Consider the following 26,319-nt stretch of genomic DNA (forward strand, 5'->3'; position numbering starts at 1 on the left):
TTGTAATGTACTTCCGATGGTCCAGCCATGGTGTAGAAAACAGCAGGATTTCATTTTTAAGGCCGAATTATATTCTATCATATACGATGCTATCATTTCTTTACCCATTAATCTCTCAACAGACATTTAAGTTATTTCTCAACCATGCTTGTTGTGAGTAATGCAGCAATGAGCATGGAGGAGGGGCGGGTGTAGTTATGAGATATTGAATTAATCTCCTTCAGCTATATACCTGGAGGATGGATTGCTGGGTTATATAGTAGTTCTACTGTTATTAACATTTAAAATATTTTTATAATGGCTGCATGTAATTACATTCCTACCAATATGATACAAGGGTCTCCTTTTTCCTACACCCTTGCCCACAGGTGTTATCACTTGTTTTTTTTTGTTTGTTTGTTTGTTTTTTTGTTTTTTTTTTTATCACTGTCATCTTAACAAATATAAGGTGATATCTTGTAGTGGCTTAATTTGCATTTCATTGGTAACTAATGATGTTAAGCATCTTGACCCATAGTTTCTGGGCATGCTTTTAGATTTCTTATTAATTTTTATTTTTATTTATGTGTGTGAGGGGGTGATGTGTAAGTGTATCCCATGTGTGCAGGTACTTATGGGTGAAGAAAGAGGGTGCTGGATCCCTTGCAGCTAGACTGACATGAAGTCCAACCTGGATGCTCTGGAATAATACAATGCATTCTTAGCTGTAAGGTGTCTCTCCAGCTCCCATTCTGGCTGTTTAAAATGTGGTTTTCTTTGGAGATGTGTGTTTAGGACCTTTGCCTATTCCTTAAATTGGGCCACTTGCTTTTCTACTACTGAATTAGAAAGGCTCTTCATAACTTAGCTAGTAATCCATATTCAATATGTGTAATTCGGAAATATTACCCCCGTCCAAATATTGTCCTTTCACTCTGTTAATGCTTCTTTTGTTGTGTAGAAGTTTTCCAGTTTGATGTCATTCCATTTATTGATCTTTGCTTTTGAAACTCAAGCTTTCAGTATAATACCTAGAAAAAAAGGTTGCTGGCTGCACTATCATTGGCTACAGCCAATGTCAAGGAGCCCCAGGCCCTTCTTGGGGCTTCAGGCCTCATCTTAAGTCTTCTATCCACTCTCATCCTATTTGGTGTGGTGTTAAGACAAGGGTCAGATTTCCTTCTTTTGGTTGTGGATTCCGTTTTCCCAGCACAATTCATTGAGCGCCTCCCCAATTCTTGCCGGTCCTCTTGCTGTGTTTGTGGGGGCTGTGTTTGGGCTCCTCTGTGGCTCTTGGTTTTGTTGCGCCTGTCTTCCTGTTTGCAAGGCACTCCTGTACTTTAAGAAGAATTCTTCAGTGTAGTCATTTTATACTCTTTAAAGACAACCCAGAGAAGATTTACTAGATCCCATGCTGGATCCTACCGAAAGCAAACCTTTGCCTGCTTGGGGGAGGGGCTTATAAGCTTGGAAGGAAGACAGACATGCAAACAACCAATCACACCAGCATATATACGTGGCTGTCCTCAAGGCTTGTACAGGATACGGTGAGAAATAAGGGACTTAAGTGCTCGCATCTGTCGCGTCAGATGGCCACAATTTGCTGAAGACGCGTCAGCCAGGTGTCACAGTAGCTGACAGGGCGCCACAAACTTCCTGCATTGAATGCATGCAAACAAAATCATGGCCCAGCTTAGAAGGTTCACAGCTGTCACTTCTCAGTGCTGTTTTCAGATCGCTAATTTGTCAATGGCTTGCTTATTCCCACACTATTAATCTGAATTAGCATTTTCAGGGAACAGTGACTCCTACTGAGAAATTATGCTTTTGAAATGCACACAGCTAGAATCTGGTTATGTAAGTCCTTCCTGGTGTCACCGTGCTTTCAAAATTACACCTTAAAAAATAGGACAGTTGCAGAAGAATCTGGAGGCTGATGGCCCTATGTCCCTTGCTGCTGTTCTCTGTTCTCATTAGAGCATGCAGCATCACCATGGTTTAATTATGCCATTTGTTTGTGGACTCCAACCTGTGCTTATTAAGGACATCTTTAATTTTACCTGATTTAGCTAGATTGCCAATGTTTAAATGTGGGAGCTTTGATGATTATTAAACCTAACACAATAGCCGTGGTTCCTAGACTTGCTTCTGTTTATTAAACTTCCATCAGAGAGTTGGAATTGGAGCTGCTTTGTCGATATCTGAACCTACTTCACAAACTTTATAAAGTTGATTAGTTAAAGATATTTTAAAACTGAGAAAAATTTTTTTCTCGTTTAATTCATTCTTGCTTCTCTCAATTGAGATTATTTGTAATGAGTATGAGCACACCAGCGATTAAATGGTGTTTAGATTCTGGAAGGAAGATGCTTGCAGTTAAAATTCACTGCTGGCTGCGGGAGCAGTCACTGCAGAGCGCTGGCTCCTAAGCTGGACGCCAAGATACTGGCAAGCAGCTCTGGCCTGGGCTGGAGCGCATTGCTCATTTCGCTCCCACCGGGAGTCCTAGGGCAGCCAGCAGCCAGCTCCTAGTTGACCACTGCAGCCAGCAGGAGTACAGAATCCATGGCAGGCGAGCAAAGGTCACGCTAAGGGGATAAACGTTCCATCCCAAAACCTAGGCAAGGAGAAAAGTTGCGTGATTACAGAACTAGCCTTAGAGCCTAAAGCCTCGCAGGGTCGGGTTGTAAAGACAAAGTAGTTTCACCCTCTGATAACTGCAAGGGACTCTATCTCAGAATTCTTCCTAGATGCTTTTGCTCTAGGACCCAAAGGATGGGCCTCGCACTCCTTGCCCTTGATTCTTTTCGAGCAGGGAGCTTTCTCCCAGTTTCTGACCACAGTACCCCCAGGACGCCCCAGGCTCACCAAAAGAAGGAAGTTGGGTGAGGAAGAACTGCTACACCGACCACTCTAGGAACAAAGCGCGGGAGCCAAGGCTGAGGGCTCCCAACTCTACCCAGACTCTTACTGGACGGTAAGTATGCACGGTCCCATCAGGTTTACCTGTCTCTGCCTCCGGCGCAGCTTTTAAAAGGCGTCCGGTGCACCCTCTAACTTCGAATGCATCCTTTGTAACTCCTAACTCTCCTACTACCCTTAATGCTGTCTTAATCTGTTTCTCACGGTTTTATCCAAACTCAGCCCCAAGTGGGAAGCGAGCGCCCCCAGCTGTTCACGGTAGCCCTTCAGCACCTCTTTAAGAGGAGCTTCGATTTTGGATCCAGCTGCGGTTCCTATGGGTCCCCAGCCGTGAGGGGCACATGTTCGTGCACACACGCGCACTCACACTCCTGCTTCCTCGTTCTTAGCACTCCACCCTCCGCCACTGCTCCTTCGTGGGGCGGGTGGGAGGGAGGGCAGGTGACGTCAGGACTGCAGTCCCGAGGAGGAGAGCGGCTGGAGAGGGCTGTGCGCTCCTTGCTGAGGATGCTGGAGGCGCACTTGGGCAGCCACCGCTCCCGCGCTCCTCCCTCTCCTCTGCATCCGTGGTCACGATGCGCGCCCGCGGGGGAGCCTCGCCAACCTCCAGGTGAATTGAAAGTCGTCTCCCCAGGAGGACAGAGAGGGTGCTGCAGTTCTGGTATGGACTAAAACTGTAAGTCCGACAGAAACAGCCCAGCCGAGGAGCCGGGTGCGCGGGGCACAGTGCCCGGTGCTGCGTCCAGGGGCTGCTGAAGGTAGCTGAGGCTCAAGCTTGCACCCTCATCTCCGCTCTAGACCGGGACCCAGAGCACACTTGTCACCGAGAGAGCCGTTTTTTTCCTCTTGCGCATTTCGCAGCCGCAGCTGGCGTGGGAAATGTGAGCATCGTGGTGGCTTCCTTCGGGTCGCCCAGAAGCAGCTGCCGGTGGGAGAGCTAGCAGAGAGGCACGGGGGCGGCAGCCTCGGCCCGAAGTAAGTGCAGCAGAAGTTTGCGTCGGTTCCCCTGCTGCTCCCCTTGAGCGAGTGGGAGGCTCGTCTCCTCCCTCTGGCTCCCAGAAACCTAAAGGGGGAACTTACGAGGGAGTCCCTGAACCGGAAAGCAACCCTTTCTAGAGCAGGCAAACACCAGCAAGGATGCAGTTTGGATGCTGAGATGCAAAGGGAGGAAACCTCCAAGTGGGTGGGTAGGGTGAAGGAGCAGAAAAGAGCCGGGACTCTGGAGATTTCAGAAGAGGGAGTGTTTAAGGAAAGGGAAGGTGGATGCAGTCACACCTATGCTGGTGACCTTGGTGTGCATCCCCGGAGTGTAGAACCAGGGGATTAGCAGGGACTGGAAAGCTCAGAAGCTAGGGGTCTGCCTGGCTTTACATTCCAGCTGTGCTGAAGGGCATGCAAGCTGTGCTAGCTGGAGGGCCAAGAGAGATGAAAAGCGGGTCCCATGACAACATGCTGGAGGGAGGGGACTCTCGAAGTCAGGACGTTGCGTGTTTGGGGACATCTGAGGCGCTCCTGCCGCCACCTAGGCAGAGTATGTTTTATAAACGTAATAGGAGGAACAGGGTGTGACGCGTTGATCGCCACGGTTGAATACGAGTGTTCTGGAGTCTCAGTTGCTAGATTCTGAAATTGGGCAGCTTCTCTGAGGGTGACAAGGGACGCACGTGGGGTCATGGACAGGAGCAGCAGGCCTCCGGGCTTTGCCCCCCAACCCTGGCTCTCTTGAAAGACTGCTGGTTGCTCTCCTTGCCCATGTTCCCAGCAGCTGCAGATCTGGACGACACCTGGTCTCCTCAAGAGACCCTAGGCATTTTGCTTACTTGTTTTCTGGCGGGATAATCTTCCTTTGGTACCCCGTTTTCTCTGACTGGATTCTCCCAAAGATGTTTTAAGTCTTTAACAGGCCAACCTTTAAATGGTTAAAAAAAAAAAAGTTCAGGAAAGCCAAGCCCTTCCTGGCAAGAGGCCTGAAGAAGACAGCATGCCCAGGGGAGAAGTGAGCTTCTCCACCTCTTCTCAGGGAATAGTACATTAAATATAATCAAATGATTTCAGGAGAGGTATCATCTTTGAGAATATGACTAAGTGGGAAACCAAAATCCCACTTGGATTTGATATTCAGGATGGCTCTTTGATGGGGGCTGTAGTGGTGGGGAAGATAGTGAAAAGCTGATCCCAGTGAGATTTTTAAAAAATCATTAATAAATCACCCAATCTTATCATTGGTTAATTCACCCAAAACACATTATGGAACCAGTTTTTTTTTCTTTTTCTCTGCATTTCCTTGAGTACTAGGCAACAGAAATGAGAGATGTACGGTCCAGTTTACAGTTGATACAGAAAAAAACTTGGGGAGAAATAGATGGTTTGTACATAGCAAGGTGCTGGTATTGCATTATAGCTCTTCTGACTGACAGCCCTGATCCCTGGCAGTGTGGCCCAATGTCAACTGGATTGTGTCTTCCTCGAAGGCTGGAACACTATCAGTTATTTTTGGTATGAGCCAGGCATGTGGTGACACACGCCTGTAGTGCTAGCACTTGGGAGGCAGAGGCAGGGCCATCTCTGAGTTCAAGGCCAACCTGGTTTAAAGAGCAAGTCTAGGATAGCCAAGACTGCACAGAGAAATGCAGTCTGGAAAAGCCAAAAATAAATAAATAAATAAATAAATAAATAAAATCATGCCAAGTACATATTGGTCATCAGTAAGTCCACATTGTTATGTTTTCATAGTTATGGTTATTTATAGGTTATGTTTCTAATATGATTTGGATATGTTTACAGCAATTGGATAGACTGATAAAAGAATGCAATCATCAAAATAATTCCTTCATATATCTAATAATATATATTAATTGCTACTATATAACATATGCAATGTGCTACTTAATATGCACGTTACTGCTACATGTATTTTAAACACATTTAGTTTAAACTTGATTAAAAGATTTATGCCCATAAAAATTTACCCATGAAAAATAAGCACATATCTACAAGACTTTCTTCAATTTAATTAGTTCAGCACATATTTACTATTGTTGCCTTGTAAATTCCAAGGTGAGTAATCAGTCCTTCCTCAATTATATTATTTCTATCAGATAACTAAATTTATATATATTTTTCTTTTTAAAAAGTTTATTTTTTACTGTGTGCATAAGTCTCTGTGTCTGTGTGTCGGGTATGTACACATGAGTGCATGTGCCCTCAGAGACCAGCAGAGGGCATCAAATCTTCTAGGGCTGGGATGAGAGATGGTTGTATGGCCTCTGAGGAAGATGCTGAGAACTGAACTCAGGTCCTCTGCTTATAAAATGAGAGGTGACATACATATATACATACATACATACATACATACATACATACATACATACACACACACATGAGATAAAATCAGACACTAAAAATTAGAACATACCAATGTCATGTCACTTTACTTTGGACGTAATACTGTGTACTTAATATTATCAACTTAATGTTCCAAGACGGAATAGAATTTATAATTAGTGAATAGAAAAACACTCTGTATTTTCCATTATTGAGTATTTTTATAGACATTACAAGCCATTATCAGAGTTCTAGAGAGAATATTGCGGTTGTGAATGATTTATGGGAGTTTAAAGAATTTCATGCAAAAAGTTACATTTCAGAAGCAAATGTAAAGAAATAACTAAGAATGGTAGCTGAAATTTGAGGTTTTTAAACCAAGCCCCAAGCTGGTCTCTCTCTACCACAAGCACCCGCTGTGCGTCATTTGGGGAGCTCTGCTCATAGAAAGAATGACTACTTGATTAAGTCTTGCAGTTTTGGCAAAGTTTGTACTCTGGGGGAAAAGAAGAAGTGCACTTTGGAAAGTTATTTGGGAACAGAAAGGCTGGGCTCCCACCGCTGTGGAATTGTAGATTACAAAAGTCAGGGCCTAACATGATAGAAGATCCACAATTCACAGGCACACACTCCAATGCATGACACTCTCTTGTTGCCCATTGTAGATATGGGAGAAGATCAGGTCCCAGGATAGCTAAGTGCAGAGGACATCTAATGGACTGGCTACTCTTGATTTTCTCCATCACTCTTTCCAAGTCAACACGCCCTTACCCCCACTTCTAAGAGAGATCACACCTGCCAGCCCCTGACTTCTGAAACTGCCACTGCCTCCTCAAGTTTGTTAGAGTAGCAGAGAACTTGCTGGGAGTTCTATGGCTCACAGCCACACACACAGGCCTGACTGGAGAATTGCTGAGTAAATGATGCTTGGGTTGGGCCTCCCCGGATCTTTTCTATACCAAAGAGTCCAAGTCACCAAGGCAGAGAATCATCTGGTCCAAACCCTTCATCTGATAGGAACTCCAGCCTGGAAAAGGCTTCCTGCCAGTCTCCCTGTGAGCAGCTGTAGAGTACCCAGAGAAGAGTGGAGCTGACATTGAATTCTCACATAACGTAGGCCATGGGCTCTGAAAGAGGTGGCCTTGTTCATAGAATGATCCTGTGTTTCCCCAGCTTTGCAATCATGGGAAAGTTGCTTAAGTCATCTGACACCACTGTGTTTTTAGGTAAATGTCTGCTTTACTTTGATAGGTTACTATCAATATATAGTACACAAGTGCAAGTGCAAGTGCAAGTGCAAGTGCAAGTACACTCCTTGCACAAGCACTTATTTATTGTTTTCCCTTGAGATCAGTGGTTCTCTGGCAAAGGGTTCAACCCTTTGGGGGTTGAACAACCCTTTCACAGGGGTTGTATAAAGCCACCAAAAAACATAAATATTTATATTATAATTCATAACGGTAGCAAAATTACAGTTATGAGGTAGCAATGGAAATAATATGGTTGGGGGTCACCACAACGTGAGGAACTGTATTAAAGGGTCATAGCATCAGGAAGATCGAGAACCACTGCTCTAGACCATATGTTACAAGGGAAGGAACCAAGCATCTTTTTCTCACTGCTTTCTCAAGACTCTGTGCACTGTTTGGCAATAATAGATACTCAGAACAGTCAAATGAATGAATGAATGAATGAATGAATGAATGATGATGACAAGGAGACATCACTTAAATAGAAACAAAACATGTTCACAAGAGCAACACACTTATGCAAACTCCAAATCTGAAGCTCTGCTCATTCCTCTGCCACCATCACCCTGATTGACAAGGAGGGCAAAATGCCTCCTTCTCAAACCCAATCCTCCCACCGGTCCTCTCTGTAAGCACTATCTCCTTTTGTTCTGGTTTCCTGCACCAGAAAATCCTGGACTCGTTCTTGATTCCTCCTTTGTTTGGGACTAGATTGATCTATCAGCAAATGCTGCATCGGGGCCCTCAGGACGCATTACAAACCTGACCGGCTGTGCCCACTGCCCTTGCTAGTAAGCTGGTCCAAGCTTCCATCAGTTCTCATTATTTCAGTGACTCCCTCACTCCTCGCCCTCTGCTCCAGCCTTGCACTATGTCACAGTTAGATTCCACACTGCCAGAACAATTGCACCAACGCAGAGGTCAGGTGACTTTTTTTTTCCTTTATTTTCCATTTTACTCATACAGTAAAAGAAGAAAAAAATCTTCACAATGAACAAGTTCTACACTTTACTTCCCTCAATGCTGGCGATTTCTTCTCCCAGTTCCCCCTTCAGCTGTCACACTTTTACCACCCTGTGTTCTTCCGGCTCCTGTAGCAATCATGCTAGCTCCTATGTAAGCAATGTTAAACTTACTGGTCTTTTTGCCTGGCGTGCTCTTCCCCAGATACCTTTGACTCCCTCCTCCCCGTCTTTTCTCCAGCCCAGCTTCTCAATGAGGTCTCTCTTGACGTCTCGACTTAAAATTATGTCCTCTAACTTGTTATCTCTTTCCCTACGTGAATTTCTTTCAGACGTTGTAACCAAAAGCATCATGCATTTTTATTCACTTATCATTTTTGTTTCTTTCCTCTAACCAAGCACATGCTCTGTGAAAATGAAGATCTTAGTCAGTTTTGTTCCCGTCTTTATTTATCATTCCTGCATGTGACATACATATAGACAATCAGAAGATATTTATGTAATCAGTGGGAATGTGATGGTCCCTCTATCATGGTAAGAGTAAATGAAATGGTGTGTGTTGAGTGTTTAGTAACCCAAAGGAAGGTTCCAGCTATACATTTTGTACCTGGATTGAAAATAACACCTTCTACCATGATATTTATGCATGTCCTTCTTGGGCACAGCTAGGGTTTTCTTCTCCTAAGAGTCGCATCCTAGTTCTTAAAGAAAGTAGAAGCCCGGGGCAATGGTGTCCCAGAGGCTGGAAGTGCAAGTAATAGACAAAGTGATGAACTGAATCACGAAGAGACTTTTGCATCATTAGTTCTAGTTATCTGTAGCAAGGACATACGCATGATATGAGGGGAGGGAGGGAAAGAGGGAGGGGGAGGGAGACCCGTGTGAGGGGAGGGAGGGAAAGAGGGAGGGGGGAGGGAGACCCATGTGATTAGAGGGAGGGAAAGAGGGAGGGGGAGGGAGACCCATGTGAGGGGAGGGAGGAAAAGAGGGAGGGGGGAGGGAGACCCATGTGAGGGGAGGGAGGGAAAGAGGGAGCGGGAGGGAGACCCATGTGAGGGGAGGGAGGGAAAGAGGGAGGGGGAGGGAGACCCATGTGAGGGGAGGGAGGGAAAGAGGGAGGGGGGAAGGAGACCCGTGCTCTTTGGTTGGATTTTATTTGTTTTAATGTGGTTACCTCCACATGCTAGCAAATTTTAACTGAGAGTTATAAAGCAACATCTACTAACCAATGAGAATTATGTAAAAATAAAATAAAATGAACCATATAAAGCCATTTTAAAGGTTAAGTTTAAGAATAAAAACAACTTGTTAACTGCAAAATACTATGCTCCAGCTGTTTAAATGCAGGTGATAGAACTATTTAATGGTTCTACCAGAATGTTACAAGTGGTATTTTGCTTATGTGTTAAATTTTGGTATCATATTCATTTCCATATAAATTACCACATCAAAATATACAACTTATTTCTCCTAGCTCCAGGCAGTCCCACTTTAGAAATGGACACACAGCAGATTCTTGTGAATTTACGATAGGTTTGCTTATTAAAGAAAAGTGGTCTCTTGTGCCCATTTTTCATTCTAGAAATAGAAAGAGAGCCTTGGGTGTAGGACTTGTAGGTTACCAGTTCTGTTCGTAGCATGCTCTGTGACTTTGTCCGATTTACATTAGAATCCCTCTTCTGGAGCCAGGAAAAAAGTTACCACAGCAGCAAACGTAGAACCAAGAACCTTGTGTAACTGTGGAAACGATGAAGCCAGAACAAGTCTTCAGGGAGAAATAGAGAAAGAGAAGGGGCAAACGAGATGCAGAGATGGAAAGATAAAGGGAGAGGAGAGGAGGTAAAGGATGGGAAAATAGAGATGAGACAGAGGCAGACAGACAGACAGACAGACAGACAGACAGTCAGAGACAACTCTAGGACAGGAAGGCAGATTTGTGTAGAAACAGAAGCAGATGTAACTTATCTTTCCAAACAACTGACTCTTTCAATGTCTTCTGCCCACTTTCCAAGCACGTTTTGTTCTGAACATTCAACATAATGAGGCGTTTGGATTTTATTTCCCTCTTAGAAACACTCTTACATGTGGAATATAGGTTCCTGGTTGCCCTAAGAAAAGCCCATTCACTTCATTGCTGAGCATCAAAATTATATCAGTAGTTTGCTTTATTGTAGGGGAAAGGGAGTCTTAATATCTACCTCATAAAATTCTTATTTTTCCTTCATGGTATACCATGAATGCCTAGATTGGCATTTTTCTTTTTCCATTTGTGTTTGGTGGTGGGCAGCATTGTAGGCATATGTGTGTGTGCACACTGCATGTGAAACTTGAGATTTCTGTCCCAAATCACCCTCAGTCATTTTCCTCCTTATTGAATGAGGCAGGGTCTCTTAAGCTCAATTAAGCTCACCAATATAGTTAGTTTCTCTAGCCTGTTGGCTCTGGGGGTCCCCTGCCTCATCCTTCCTAGGCTGAAATTCCAGGCCAGTCGCCATGCCCACCTCATCCTCACATGGGTTCTGGAGACCTAGACTCTGCCCATTATTCTTGGGCAGCAAATACTTCAACTACGGAGTCGTCTCCCTGCCTTAGGCTGGCATTTTAAGAACTTGTCTCTCGATTGCCTCCTTGTTGGTTAGTTCTAGAGAATAGGAGAATATATATATATATATATATATATATATATATATATATATATATATATATATATTATACATACAACACACACACAGACAGAGTGAAATGCATGTGTTCTATTAAGAAGGCACTATTGAATAGTCCTTACTTGCCACCCTTTAAAAAGAAGCATATATATAATATAAAGAAAGTGCAAATAAATACAAAATATATCCAAAATTAAAGATTTAGATATAATTGAGAACTAGAATTTTTGAAACGATGAAAGACAGGGTGTTGGATGCCTATAATCTCACCATGTAGTCACTGAGATAGAGAAAGCTTGTGATCAGCTCTAAAGACAAGGAAGGGATAAAGTGAGTTGTGAAAGAGAGAAGAAAGAGGGAGAGGAACAGAGAGAGAGGCCAGCAGAGACAGAGTCAGAGGTAGACAGAGAGAAAAGGGGGCAGAGGAGGAAGAGAAGGAGGAAAGGAGACACCGCAGAGAAGCTAAAAAGACAATCAAACAGGACAAGCCGTCTTCGTTTGTATGTCCGTCCATTTGCAAAGGAAATAAAATGCCCCATTAGCTTTCCACCGCATAATGCCGTTCTGTACGGCATCAAAGTGATGAGCTTGCTGGAAAGTTGCTGAGAGTTCTGATCCCAGATGCAGTCGCACCAGCATCCAGTGCCCCTGGATATAATGACCATTTCCTTTCTATCTTCCCTCTTCTTTCATCTTTCCTGTCATCCTCATGGGTTCTTCGGGCCTTGGCCTTTTGGTCCCCAACCGCCTTCATGCAAAGTGGGACCAGCCCTCCCCCTAGTGGTGATCTTGAAGTTTTCCTTCGGCGCCCTCCCTGATGCAAAGCAGTTATTTTCACCTGCTGGATCTGGCCAGGCTCACAGCATTCAGCTTCCATAAAGCAGCTCAGCTTTGCCCCACAGCATTCGACCATCAAAGTCCATTAACCAAAATCCACCTTCTGTTCTCCAGAAAGTGCAAAGGTGAATTTCCACGTTTTTCTTTAGAGAAGTGTTGAGTGCAGTAGAAAAGTCCCGGTTTATAGTGCTGTAGTTTCTGTGTGGAGATTTCTCCTGTAGCCATTCCCAACACGACCTCGGTTGGCTTGCATAACTCTTAAAAATGTAATTCCCATGAAAGTGTGCAAACTGGCTCCTGAGTTTTACTAGTGTTGGTGTTAACAGTGACTTGAAAAGAGGCGCGGGGCTTCTCCGCCTTCCTCCCTCCTCTCCCTTTCACTTCAGCTTTTCCAGGGATGGAGTGGCAGGTCATCAAGCTTATTCTGTGGGGGCCGGAGAGGAAGTAAGCACTTGAGACTTTGCAGTCCACTTTTGCTTCTGTCTCACATCATTTCTCTTTTATTTTCTTTAACTCAGCCGTTACAAATATAACTACTATTCTTTGTTTTTGTTTTGTATTTCAGAGCTGAGGACCAAACTCAGGGCCTTGCGCTTGCTAGGCAAGCACTCTACCACTGAGCTAAATCCCCAACCCATAACTACTATTCTCAGCTAGAACAGTACAAGAAACCCTGGGTTGAGGCTTACATTTGACATTTGGCCTGTGAGTCTGGATCTACTGACCTAAGGAACACTTTAGCATGGTGAAAAACTAAATGTCAGAGGATTCAAACACAGAGAGAGAGAGAGAGAGGGAAAAAGAGAGAGAAAGACAGAGACAGAGAAAGACAGAGAGAGACAGAGAGACAGAGACAGACACAAGCATGCAGACATATACAGATCCCCTGTGTGTGTGTGTGTGTGTGTGTGTTGTGTGTGTGTGTGTGTGTGTGTGTGTGTGTGTGTGTGTGTGTGTGTGAAAGCACTTGATTCAGAGAGAATATCTGGACCAAATGAGATAATCCTGATCATTTCACCTTAGGACCCACCTAAGCTTGATCTGTTTTGGGTGAGTAAGATCCCTGGGGCTGCTGTGGAAGATATGAGGACATGGCAGACGGCAAGTTAATGAAGAAAAATATGAGCGTAGTGTTCCCTTTTCCTTCCCTTCTCTTTTTAATGGCTTGTCGGAAATACGATCCATACAGTATAAAATCCATCCAATGTAAAGAAAGGAATTTAATTGTTAAGTTGTGTCCATAAGGTTTTAAGACTACAGCACCCCGTCTCCCCTGGAAGAAACTCACGCAACCATTCTCAGCCAGTCGCCCATTAGAGGCCACTTGCCATTTCCTTATCTCCCTGCATTCTAGCCCCTGCTAATCCAATTTCTGTGCATGTAAGCAAACCTATTCAGGATATTGCTCATGACTCCAGTCTTATAATATGTGGCCAAGGGTCATTCACAGTAGGGCATGCATGACTATAGTTTTATTATCAAGTAGTAGCCTTTTGTGTGTATGTAACAGAATTTATATATCCACTGGTCAGTTAATGTGCTGGCTTTTTCCATTGGGACTACAATGCATAATGCTACATTGAAGATGCCTATGCCCATCCTAGGTGGCTGTTGTTTTCATCTCTCTGAGCAGATGCTGAGTAGAGTTTTGGGTAATTTGGAATCTATATTCCGTGCTATGAGTAGCTGCCAAATTGGTTTCTGAATCAATTGTTCAGGTTTCGTTTTCTCCATACCCTCACCAACAGCTTTTCTAAAGAGTGTGGAGTGAAATGGTATTACACAGTTTTCATTTTTATTTTACAATTGGCTAATGATGTGAAACATATTTTTATGTTTATTGGGTATTTACATAAGTTTCTGAAGAACTGATTATTCATTGGTCAATTTGAAGTTGGATAGCCACTTTATTTTTGAGTTGTGTTCTTTATCCATTCTCCAGACGAACGCCCGATCAGATGTATATAACTTACTCCTTTCCTGTGGCTAGTCTTTGCTCATAGTTTAATTTGAAACGCTGAAATTTTGATATTTTGTGAAGTACATTTTATCTATTTTTACTTTAGTTGGATGTGCAAGAAATTCAATTTGGCTAAAGTTTTATTCCCGTGTTTTCTTCTGCAAGTTTTGTAATTTTAGCTCTTGCCTCATTTAGGTCTGTAATCTATTTTGGATATACATTTTAGGATCTTTTTGTGAATTTCTGGGGAAAAAATAGCAAAGGCTTTGTGTGTTGAATTTGAAAATTAATTTTGAGAGTCATGTCATTTTTTTTTAAGTGTGTGTGGGATGGGAGAGATCACAACACAACCTTACTGAAGGGTAGTGAACGGGAGTAGAGAAAGGGCATCGATGTCCCTGGATAAGGAGACAAGAAACAGTATATAAAAAACTTTACAGAAATAAACCAGAAAAGGCTAGTGAATATATGAAAAGATGGACGCCAGTTTAGTTGGTTTTCAGAAAAATGCAACTCAGGACCTCATGAGATTCTTACTATATGAAATCCATCCTGTTTTCATATTTTTCCTTTTCTCCCATTTTATTAGTTCTTCTTATATATTTTATTATATTCACCTCAGCTTCTCTACTTAATTCTCAGATCCACCCCAACCCCTCAACCTGATGACTTTGTGTGCTCTTTTCTAAAAAAAAAAAAAAAAAAAAAAAAAGAATTCTTCCTCCGTGCACATGACATTCCTCTCCATTCAGCCAGTCCCTCTCTAATTTTCCCTGCATTGTTAAATAATGTTAAGACTATGTCTTGCATTAATTTTGTTTAACATTTCTTTATGTCATAGCTTTCATTATAAATTAAATTATTTTTCAATTTTACTTTTCAGTTGTCTGCCACTAATATGTAGATCGTATAATTGTTTTATGTGTATTAGCCTTATGCCTCAAAAACGTGCCAAATTTGTTATTTTTCCTAAATTTTTATAGATTTTAATGGATTTTCTTTATGCAAGATCATATCAATTACACATTGAGAAAATTTTATTTCTTTCTAACCTGGGTACCACTTCCTCTTGTCCTTCCTCCCTCTCTTCATCTCTCCCTTCCTTCCTTCTCTTTTTAAAAACATAATTTATTTATTTTATTTGCATTGGTTTTTGCCTATGTTTGTGAGAGGGTGTCAGATCCTCTGGAACTGGAGTTAGAGACATCTGTGAGCTGTCATGTGGGTGCTGGGAATTGAACTCAGGACCTTCCGAAGAGTAGCCAGTGCTTTTAACCTCTGAGTCACCTCTCCAGCCCCCTTCCTTCTCTTTTTATTTATTTATTTATTTTGCCCATTTGCTCTTACTACAGCTGTGCTGTAACAAATAGAAATGTCAAGAGTGGACATCCTATCTTATTCCTGACCCTAGGGGACAAAGCACCTGGTCTTTACCCTGAGTGTAATATTAGCTGTGATGCCTTTTGTCAAATTGAGGGTGGACCTTTTCTCTTCCTGGTTTGCTTGGTGGTTTATCATGGAATGGTAATGACGTTTGTGAAATGCTTTTCTGTGTTTATTGAGATGATTGTATGGGTTTTGTTCCTTATCTCATTAATATAGTTTATTACATTAATTGATTTTCTGATGTTAAATCAAACTTTCATTCCCAGTATAAATTATACTTGAATATATTTGTAATCTGTTATGTATATTGCTGGGTTTAATTTGCTAATATTTGTCGAGAGTTTTTATGTCAATATTCGCAAAGGATACTGATCTTCAAATTTATTTTCTGCCTTGGTGTTCCATTACTCTTCCTGGAGACTTGTGAACAAAATATGAACAAATCTCTTCACTCTGTATAGGGCAACAAGGACAGGCTAAAGAAATACTTGTATCCAAGCCCAGCTTGGTAAAGCAAGCAGTTTAATTGAGGCTACTGATAAGAGTATGGGTGAAGATGTACATGCCCATACAGAGGATGCTCTCCTTAAAGATACGTAACTGCAAGCTTCCCGCACCTCCCTCCCGTTAATCTTCTGCCTCCTTTAGACTTCTACAACTGCCCAAGAGGGTGTGTGGCTGAGGCAGCCTTGTCTGCTGCTGAGGATGGGCTTGGGGAGGAACATAGAGCAAAAGATGAAGATCTGGTGACAGTCCTTTCACCTGGGGGAGAGTGTTAATACATATAGCCTTGTGACAGTCTTATGGGTAACCACAGCAGCTCTGATTTCATGGCCAAGGGACAGAGTTCCATAACCCTTGAGTATCGGGGTGACAGTGACCTCTCTCCTTCTATTTTTTGTTCTAAACACTATTTTTCCATCCACTTTAGGGACTAGCATGGTTATAAGGGGTGGGGGGAGGTTGAAGAGCAGGGAGTGAAGTATTCCTGCTGAGTTCTTGACAGTAGCATGAAATTAGAGGGAAAACCTTCTACAGAAGACACAGGACTCCTGACCACTTAGACTCGGGTGGGCCCAGTTCTGGGGTAAACTATGTAAAGGGTGTGTTCTACCTGGTCTGTTTTATACATGTATTTATTCAGAATGTTTTACTGATCATCTACTGTGTAGGAAGAAGTACATTTATTACTGAAATGTTTAAATTTTTAAAAATTCTGTTCTCAGAACGTAACAAAAAGAACAACAAGAAAAGACAGACATCTACAGAGTAATTGCCAATTTATTTAAATAATCACAACTACAATCTGCATGGTAAAGAGAGACATTTTGATTCTGCGATAGCCTGCAATATGGAGATCTGGTTGCATGTTTTGGTGGAGGGAACAGAATACTCAAAGGTCAGGCTGTGGGAAGAGGGCAGAATCCCGGGGATGGAGCACAGAAAACAGGAATAAGAGGAATGACAGGAAAGAAGAGGTAGCAGCCAGGCTGGATGCCTCACTAAAGGTCCACATTATCCTCCTCAGAGCACTGATTTTCTACTTCCGGATGTGTCTGTATGGATTAACCAATCTCATTTTTATTTCAAGTTTTTTTTTAAAGGAGATACCACTCTTTTTTTCTCCTCTTTCTGTTTTATTGTTGTTGTTGTTGTTGTTGTTGTTGTTGTTGTTTACTTTTATGAGACTCAAAATGGAGTCAGGAGGAAGACATAGTAAGTAAAGTTATGTAAAAATATTTGTAGGCTGACTTAAAAAAATCAAGGAAGAAAAGCAACTTTGGCAATAGAAAAGGAAGGGTGCAGTGAGAAGGAATCTGGTCTGGTTTTCTAGTTTTATAGGCGACACATCAAAATTCAGAAATGACAGGTGACATCCCAGTCATGCAGTGTGAGGTGCAAAGCCAGAACCCAAACCTCATCTTTCTCCCTTTAAAAAAAAAATCCCTCTTGCTCAAGCTGAGCTCTCCCACACGAGAAAAAAGAAGGGAAGGTTTCGGGCAGGTTGTGCCTGTTGCAGCTGCTCAGAGAGCATCAAGTGATGAGACGATAAAATACCATGAGATCAGATATGATGGGGTGGAAGAGGAAGCACGTGCCTCCAAGGAGTGGTCCCCAGGGCAGAATCAAGAGTTTGTTTTTATAGAGTGAGAAATACAGAGAGATTTATATGTAAGGAAGACAGCTCTTGCTGCCCCACAGTGATGGAAGAAAGGAGGCGAGGGCAGAGGCAAGGAATCTGAACATGAGCCTTGCAGGAGGTGGGGTGGGCATGAACAATGGGGCAGAGCAGAGATTAGGTCTGGGGTTACATGGGACAAGATCGTAACCTGTATGAATGCCAAGGGGAAGTGGCCCCTGCCTGCACAAGAGAAAAGGGCAGAGTGAGTTCCCTCTAGACAACTCGGAAGATCTTTGGCCCTTTCCTAAACTCCTGAAGTGTGCCAAGCTTTCCGTTGGAGTATCTGTGTCTTTTCCTCCAGATGTTCTGACCAGATGTTGCTTCCATAGCTGCAGTGTTGTTAGCACCTTGACTATGCCCTCCTAGATATCTAAGTGTACTGTGAGAGGAGGAGAGATCCACAGGGAGTAAGGCAGCTGCTGCTGAGGTATAGCCCAGTGGGAGACCACACTCTTACCATGTGTGCGGCTTTGGGTTTAATTCCCAACTGCCCACCTCAGTCCCCAACCCCAAATAAAAGTGCATCCTCTTCTTTACAAATAGACGAATGTTTGCCTATTTTTCAAATACCAGCTCAAATACTCCTTCTTTGGTGAAGCTGTGTTATTATTGTTTATACTTAAATGACATTTATTGTACATTTTTTGCTGTGCCTGTATTGTCTGTATATGCTTTACCTGTCACCAGTGTCCCTGCTTAACACCTAGAGATAAGAATCAGAGAGAGGTAAAATAATTTACTCCAGGTAACAAAGGCAGCCTGGCTTCACAAAGCAAACACTTGGTTCTACAATGTCGTCTTTAGCCAGCAGCTCTCTGTGCAGGTTTAATGACTGTCAGTTGTGTTGTTTACATTCCCTTCCCCACTGCTGGGTACACGGTAGATGCGGAATGAGAGACAGAATGAATGATCTGGAGGAAGACTTAAGAAAAGAACATGGCAGGAGTGGGATGGGGCCTTCTGTTCCCATCTGCAAGCTGCGCTATTTCTAGGCCATGGGATCCCTGAGCTGCCTCACAATTCAGACCAATGTAATATCAGGCTTAGTGTCACATTATTCAAAAATTTCCATTAATCCTCTGGCATGCTCTAGTCAAATAATGCTGCCCTCAGTCGGAACGATGGTGAAGCTTCTGCACTGGCAAGTGTTTTGTCCTTTAGCACAGTTGCTTTGTTGTCACGGAGGACATTTCTGCATCTCATATTGATTTAAATATTCAGTTATGAATGCCGTGAAGACAGCTCTTTATGGCTAATGAGGATCGTATTGGCTGCAGACATGCAGCGGTTTGAACAATACAGCACACACTTGTTAACTGCATGAAGGGGATATGCAGACTTATTGATCAGCATTCGTAGAGCTTCTGGTCCTGTGCTGATAGAGTTGAGAATAACTGGGAGCTGAGATGCTACTGTATTTTAGTGTCAAGTGGTGAAAGTAGTGTCAGAAAATTCATTATATTTTTCACACAGTTCAAGTTGTGTTGAACTTTAGCACAAATGTAGATTTATACAGATGTGTCTTGGCTTGGGGGGAAATGTCTTATCAAGATCTGAATCCAGTATAGATAACGCACAGAATATTTTAACTCAAAATAATCTCTAAGTGGTTTGATGCATATTTAATGTAGTGAGAACAAGGATCCGGGGGACTCGGTCACTCCTTGCCTTTTTCTTTTTATTCCATCAATAAAGCAAATCAACTGAGCAGAATTGTTGGCAAGATAGAAAGTACAATGATTTTGTATGTTTGATATAGTCTGCTGTGTAGAGCTTTGTCAAATATACATTAAAATATATGCTTTAGTCTTCATCCAAAGTAGGATCCGCTTCTGCTCTTTCCCTAAATCTGAGCCACACAGCTCCGATGTGCCTGCAGAGAGAGCAGGAGAGAGCAGGAGAAAGCAGGTGCTTGGGGCTTGCCCTAAACACCAGCTTGAATTTAAACATCAGCAAGCTAGTGTCAGGAGGCAAGCATGGTAGGCAGATGAATGTTCCCTGCAGATGTTCATAGCTTAACTGCCCAAAGATGGAAATTTGTCTCTGATGAGAAAAAGGCCTTTGTACACAAGATTAAGGATTCTGAGGTGAAAAGGTTTGCCTTGAGTACACAACATAAACCCAAGTGCCCATGTGAGCGAGAAGCAAGAAAATCACAACAGCAGATGGACATCAAGTTCAAGATAACTCAAAGCCACAAGCCAAGGGATGTGAAGCACACTAGAGGACAAAGAACAAGGCAGTAGATTTGCCTTTGAGTCTTAGAAGGACTTTAGAAAGAGTACAGCTCTAATGTAACCTTGGTTTTCAGCCAATGAGACTACTTCCTACCTTCAGAACTGCTGTAGTCTGTACAATGTTCTCTACAAGCTCCAAGGCCCACAGTTGGCAATGCTATGTTCTGGAATGCTCTGGAAATGTTAGGAGGTGGTCTACCTGGAGGAAGGAGGTCATTTGGGTTGGGTTTTTGGAGGTATCTTGTCCCTAGCTACTACCACTTCATCATGACTCATCCACTATTGCTTGTCTGGTTTATTTACATCTTAAGAAACTGTTTACGTTCCTGCAGAGTGGTACAATAGGTACCACGACTTCCTAGCTCCTCCTCCTCCTCCTCCTCCTCGTCCTCGTCCTCCTCCCTTCATCTCTCCCCCTTCCCTGCTTCTCTCTGCTTCCTATGCAGTGAGGTTAACAACCTTCTCTTCCACACCTCTGGTCCTGTGATGTTCTCCCTACATGATGCTCCCTAGTGATCACAGATTGGACCTTCTAAAACTAGGAATCCAATAAATCCTTCCTCCCTTGAGTTTCTCAGGTATTTTTGCCATAGGAGCACAAAAATAACTAAAAGAAGAACACTAGCTACACATTTGTGTTGCTTAAGGATGCCAAGTTAATGGTAACTTGTTACATCTTTTAAAGTATCTGAGGACCCAAACAGATGCGCTTAGCTTACACAACTAGAAACAGAGGAAGGTTCTCTGCAATCTGAGACCAGAAGGGCACAGCAGAAGCAGCTGCCTTCAGGAAAACATGGTCCAGCTTATGCCGTGCTTCAGCAGAGCAAACTAATCACTGTCCTTCCTAGGACAAAGTGAGTGAGCAGGGAAAGCTCAGCGATCTATTCCAGTGAAAATGCTTTATGGCTACAATGAGGAAATATGAAGTATCACAGGACAGCCATTCATGAGGTGAGTCTCAACAGGGCGCCAAAATTTAGACGTCAGCTTTGATTTTGTTGTCTGTTGACACAGGCAAGTCTACAGCTGCCATTGGAGAGCTTCTCTTCCCTTCCGAGTCTTATGAGAGGACCTTTTGGTGGACTCATATGGAGAACCTCACCATTGAGGAAGAGATGTAATTTCTAGGCTACCCTTCCTTGGAAGGTTAAGAGCAAGCAGTGTCAGGTACTGACAGTACTGGGCACAGAGAAGAAGAGAAGGCTGGGGACGAGGTTTGCTTCTCTATAGTTTAAGAGAGGAAGGTAGGAAGAGGAACATAATTATTCCTCTATGCTATCCTGGCCCTGAGTTTTCTGGACCTATGAGGACTTCATCCTGATGCATCCACTATTGCTTGTCTGGTTTATTTACATCTTAGGGAACTGTTTAAGTTCCTGCAGAGTGGTACAATAAACTCAGTTCAGAAGAGACAGCAGGTTGATATGAATCTGACTATTAGTAGCTATTAATTTTGAACCTATTTCATGGGCACTTTTCTGTGAAGCTTTTAACAAATAATTTAAGCCAAATTAATATTCATCTCAAATATCAGGAACTGCTGGGTTTTATTTTTGTAGGGCCTTTGAACTTCTATGTCTTTTGTGAAAAGCTGCAGCTATGCTATTGTTTCTACTTTTTAAAAAAATATTAAGTGTTCATGTAACCATTGTTTGATGATTTATAGCTGTTAATACCACTTAATTAAATAGAACAAGAAGAAACTCAGTATGCCAACTTCCTCATTGTTCTCAACCAGATATTTTCAGAAGATTGTATATTACCTATTTAGTTCAAATTGTAGCTGCCTTTAAGGAAAGAGAATTGGCTCTGCTTTGTTCAGATGGGCGAAGGGAGAGTTGGTTGAGATGGAATGCAGCTTTCAGCCATTACCTTCAGAACATGAACTCAAAGAATAGAGGTGGGGACATCCAAAGGTAAAGCCAGGAGGTCAGTAGATCATTACGCATCTCTAAGTCTCGAACATTGCTAAGGAGGCTGCAGAAAAAAAACAAAACAAAACAGAACCCTTGTCCACTGTTAGTGGGAGTGTAAATTAATCCAGCCATTATGGAAATCTGTACGGAAGTTCCCCAGAAACTTTACAATTGCACTATCATATTATCCAGAGAGTTGTTTTTCAGTATATCCCCCAGATAACAAGGCTATCTTAGTCTGGTGTCACCCATAAATCTGTGTATATCTTGGCACCATTTGTGATTAGTGCAGAGGGTTTTCCTTCTCTGTTTTGTAGACCATGTACCCAAATCAGGAGCTGGTGAGTTGAGTTCCAAGTTGCTACTCATTTGCGTTTAAGCACAAGAGATTTTGTATTTCCCTTCCTAATGAATTAGTTTACTCCCCAGCCAGGCTGGCCAACTTGTCCAGAAGACTGAGCATGTCCACTGTCTTTGTCATATCTACTAGCCTCACAGGAGTGATGGCTTTAAATGTTGGAGCCATTCTACGTGTGCTGAGCTCAGTTAACAAGGACTTTCCATGCTCCTGTCATCTGATCTTTAAGGGTCTGCTTAAGTTCTCTGTCTAGGAGCCTGTGTTGATTTGCACATAGATACTATTATCATCACTAGCTATTCTTAAATGAATTAACCCATTAAAATATTTCCATATACCTAATGAAGTTCAACTTTAATTTCCACTGCAGTACGTGATGCAACTCTAGAAGTTCAGGCAGTCTGTAAAAGTGTCACATTAAGGCTTAGCATGAAGCTCACTAACCCTTGCCTGCTGATCTCCTTCCCACCAAAGTCAATACTGTCCATAGTGAGGACTTTGAAATTTTGGGTTCTTTAAAAAACACAGAAATATAGGAATATGCTGTTGTTTTAATCCTGAGGGTCCCAAGAGGTAGTTGTTATTGGGTCTTTAAGGAGGTTGGTTGGTTGTAGTTTGCTAGTAGCCATGGTCAAAAAAGAAACAAAAGAAAGGGATTAGATTTAGGAATTTCCTAATTCCTCTCTCCCCTCCATCCTTGTCTCTTGACTATCTAGTGTTGGGTGGAGGGAGGGATAAAGGGTGGAAAAAAAGAACCTACAAAGTAGCAAAGACTGGCTACAACTATTGCTGATGCTTATGCTACTGGTCACTGTCACTTAGCTCTTTGCTCCAACCTACTCTCAGAATTTGTTTCTGAGCTCAGACCTGTATATGCATAAGTAGATGCTGTACACAGATCAGATGTTTCATAGTGACTTCGTGCTTCATGTCTGTAAGCCTAGAATCATGTCCCCTTTTCCCACTTCATCCCCCTCCTTCACTCCTCCAGACCTTTCCGTTTACCTTCTGTGTTTCATGGCTGGGGGACAGATGCTAGCTAGTTGTACAAGTCTGGTAAGTGAAATTATTGCAGGTTTTTCCCCTTGCTGTCCTTGCTCTATATCCATCGCTTGTTATTAAATGTGTACTTGGCCCTCCTTTCTTGATCATTCTTTCTGCATTGCATTTCTTCAGCTTTTGTGACGGCCACTCTGGAGATATTGCAATGACATTGTCCTTATTGACTTCTGTCTTAGAGCAGGGTCTTCTTTCAGGTGATTCTAGAAGGGCTTGGGTGTAAGAGGTCTATTAAGGAATTGTTCTTGAAGAAGCTCATTGGAAATGAGCAAAGTAGGACAGGGCAAGACTGAAAGCTTGAGAGCTTAGGCAAGGTTCTGCAGGAGGCATCTACACCATCCTGCAGGAGAGGTTCCATTGTGAACTCAATAGAATCCTTCTTACATAAATGCACACAGACACAGACATACGTGCACACAGACACACCCAGGGCTTGGGGGCGGGGAAAGGGAAGGAGGGAGGGTGAGGTAAGAATTTACTTTCCTTTCCATGCTGTGTGTGCTTTCTCAAGACTCTAACATTTCACCCCCTTTTCATCCTCTCTTGACTTCTGCATAAAGAGAAACAACAAGGTCCATTACTGCTTTCCCTTTGTGGTGATATTTCAACAACGCTAAGGAGGCTTGCATGATCCTTCTAGCCCTAAAGTAATTTCTCCATGGCTTCCATGGCAGAACGCACAGACTACTGCTGTAGCATTACTCTGTTGCATTGCATCTGTTGGCATGGCTTCCCTTTTCTCATGATGGTGGAACAAGAATGGGTCTTTTCTGTTTTATGTCTTTGGTGTCTGATCCAGTATTTATTGAGTCAGTTAAGTCAGTGAAGCAGTTAAAAAAAAAAAAAGATGCTGGAAGTACAGAGTTTGTTTGTATTGTTGTCCTAAATACTTTATGAGGAGTCCATTCAAATATATACTATAAACCAAAGTTGCCTGAGCTTTTTAGCTCACCATCTCCTTACTGTTGAGTGTTATATGACTGAGCAGTAAGTGTTGTGTCAACTTTAGTGTCTCTTTGATGTGGCTATAAGATTTTACACTTATTTTATGATCCACCATGTGGTTGTAGATACGTACCAGAGATTTAATAGGGTAATTAAGCCAACAACTAAGATGACAACCTTGAAAATTTCAGGCTTAAAATATATTCATTTTTCTCGTACCTACAAGCATGTTCGTTAAATGAGATAGTATTGAGTCTGCAGGAAGTGATGACGGTGTCTAAATTTTAAAGTCAAACTTGTCCTTGAAAGGAAAGCAAAGCTGACAACACTTTAGTTTTTACAGCATTTTGTTTGAAATATATTTTTTTATTCATCAAATGGATGTTAAAAAAGAAAAATGATCCTTAAAAGACAGCTTCAGCTTTAAGAGGAACTTTTGTTCAGTTTGCAAGTTGATGGCTGTCGTTTCACCTCACCAATGATAAGGAAGCACCCATGGGAGCAAGGATAATGCAAATGGTGAGAATCAAGGGTAGGGTTATTTTTTTATTCTTTAAATAAGCTTTGGTGTGGGCATTCTGACTAATGTTGTGCACAACAAATTTGTGCCAATACTTTCATTAGATGACAATGTGTCGTTAAAATATATGAACATAATAAACAAAATGAAATGAAACTATGCTCGGGGCATTTGGAAAGTTCCTCTCTGTAAAATAAATGAACAATGCCTCCATTTAAATCCATCAAAGAAGGAAGCCCAGTTTTACAAGACGGGCCTCAGTTTTCAGATCATTGAATTCTCTTTGCTTTGGTTTCTCATGCATATATTTTATAGCAGTTTTTAAAAGATAAGCTAATCAGCACAGCTCTCTTCTTCTGAGGGATCTCTCATAACAAATAAGTGTTTTCAAAACCGAACTAATCAATTAGGACGTAAGTTCATTATATGTGTTTACTCTACTTGTGTTTGTAGGATGAACTAGCTCTCTGTTTCCCAGAGTAAAATTAAATTTGTTGGACTTCCTAAGAATTTATTTATAGCCAGCCAGCTTTCCATCTGGGGACTTCCTTCCTGCCAACTCTACCCAATGCTGAACTCATCGAGGGCTGTTTGATCTTGTGAAAATCAACAGGCAAGCTGGTCCGGTTTACTGGGAGGGCTCTTTGGGTCTGCATCCATGATTCTTATTAAAAGATATTTCTGTGCATATAGCAACTGAGACACACTTTTCCAACTTTTGCTACTTGTTTAAGGGTGTCTTTAAAGAAAAAGAATTGGATTGATGGATTTATTGAATAGAATTCACTTTATCATGTAGAGATTTTATTTTTATCACCATTCATTTAGGCCCCATTTTCTCCTTTTGTTATATTCTGACCTCCTATATAAGATGAAATTACTTCTGTCAGCACTCCAAGTACTGTCAACAGCATATATTTATGTCTCACTAATCCTTTTTTTAATATGCAGAAATGCATGTTAAATAAAAAATCAAGCATTTTAGTAGCACCACCTTGGACCCATGTCCTGGCGAACCCTCCTCTTCCCAGCCAGTATCCAGGAAGGTGTTGCCTACATCTATTATCTTTACCTCTAGTTTTCTCTGAACTCAAAATTCTTCATATATATATATATATATGTATGTATTTGACAACTCCTGTGCTAATGGACCTTGGGAAGTAAGAAGCTGTTTTTGCTCTTGGTATATTTTTTTTACTTGACGTTAGACATATAGGTGTATATCTCAAAGTCCACTAGCTAATAACATTAATATTTACTGAGCACTTGATATGGTTGAGGCAATGCATCATGTGACCATCTGACTTATACAGCATGTCTGTGCCCTGGGGTGGGGACTTATACTCTGGAGCACTGAGCGATGTGATCTCAGAACGTTGTAGCTTTTGAACCCAATAAGATAAGTCTCTGAGAGCACCCCACATTTGTAGGATGAACTAGCTCTCTGTTTCCCAGAGTAAAATTAAATTTGTTGGACTTCCTAAGAATTTATTTATAGCCAGCCAGCTATATACCCTTCTAATAAACACAACAGCAAAGGTTAGAATCCTTAAAATGAAGTCGTTTTGGAACTATAGTAATCAAGGTTTTTTTTGTTTTGTTCTGTTTTGTTTTTTAAGGTTCTTATCACGAATCCCAATAGAATTTAAATTAAGATGGTAAAGATGAACACAACAAGGGGAGGAAGTGGGGGTGAAGCAGTCCTGAATTGAAATTAGGATATAAAATTCATGCTAATGGGCTATGGAGATAATTCAGTTGGTAAAGTGCATGTCGTACAACTGTGAGAACCTGAATCCAATCCCCAGTGCCCATA

General features: G+C 42.1%; 1 protein-coding gene across 1 annotated transcript in view; it reads left to right on the forward strand.

The window, feature by feature from the left end:
* Positions 1-3,375: 3,375 nt before the first annotated feature.
* The window catches only part of KIAA1217, a 797,280-nt gene continuing 774,336 nt past the window's right edge, over positions 3,376-26,319 (forward strand). Inside the window, exon 1 of the mRNA XM_084782818.1 lies at positions 3,376-3,876. The gene's annotated coding sequence lies outside the window, so the exon portion shown is untranslated. The remainder of the gene's footprint in view (positions 3,877-26,319) is intronic.

This window comes from Acomys minous (assembly GCF_964271855.1).
Source record: "Acomys minous genome assembly, chromosome: 5".
NCBI classification, from domain to species: Eukaryota; Metazoa; Chordata; class Mammalia; order Rodentia; family Muridae; genus Acomys; species Acomys minous.